Below are 1,088 nucleotides of genomic sequence, written 5' to 3'. Positions count from 1 at the left end.
CAAATACCTGTACTTTCTACTTCTCACATGTTGAACCCAAATACCTGTACTTTCTACTTCTTACATGTTGAACACAAATACCTGTACTTTCTACTTCTTACATGTTGAACACAAATACCTGTACTTTCTACTTCTTACATGTTGAACACAAATACCTGTACTTTCTACTTCTTACATGTTGAACACAAATACCTGTACTTTCTACTTCTTACATGTTGAACACAAATACCTGTACTTTCTACTTCTCACATGTTGCACACAAATACCTGTACTTTCTACTTCTTACATGTTGAACACAAATACCTGTACTTTCTACTTCTTAAATGTTGAACACAAATACCTGTACTTTCTACTTCTTACATGTTGAACTCAAATACCTGGCGTGATCATTATTATTTAGAGTCATTGCGTGCCTATTGATTTGAACACGATCCGTGTATCCATCATTTCCTGGTCTTCTCTAAAGAAGAGGGACCAATGAAAACGTTGTCATGTTGCCGTTGTTCAGCATGGAAACATTCATTAGCTAACAATGACATTATTGTTCTATTAATATAAAGGGAGGTCAGGTACTCTTTAAAACAGCTGCTAGTTATGGGTACTTTTTACTGAAGTACATTTCAAAGCCTCTTTACTTTGACTTGAGTAAAGAAGTTTAGTCAGTACTTCTACTTTCACCAGAGTATTTTTAAACACGAGTATCTGTACTTCTACTTGAGTAAAGGATGTGTGTACTTTTGCCCTCTCTGCTTGCACATCTCAAAACATTCTCTTGCACTTTTGTATCTGTTTTATTTGTTCTATGTCCTATATATTCATGTTGCTCTGTTGGAGGAGCCTGTGACTTCAGTTGTTCATTGCCATATCTACTGTAGCTAATGTGCACATGACAATGAAGCCTTGAAACTTGAATTACAGGGAATTTAAGATGGACCGTTTATCTGATCCTTTTCAAAGTGATTATTCTGTCCACTACATCCCTGCATACATATAACACTCTTAATGTGCAGCCCCTAATGCTCTGACTAAGTGTTAAATACTTAAATTGATAGTTTCACTTATAGTTCGGATCACATTCATCTCGTGGA

Source organism: Notothenia coriiceps, unplaced genomic scaffold, assembly GCF_000735185.1.
Source record: "Notothenia coriiceps isolate Sejong01 unplaced genomic scaffold, NC01 NC01_scaffold00000714, whole genome shotgun sequence".
In the NCBI taxonomy this organism is placed as follows: Eukaryota; Metazoa; Chordata; class Actinopteri; order Perciformes; family Nototheniidae; genus Notothenia; species Notothenia coriiceps.
This window is presented reverse-complemented; position numbering follows the sequence as displayed.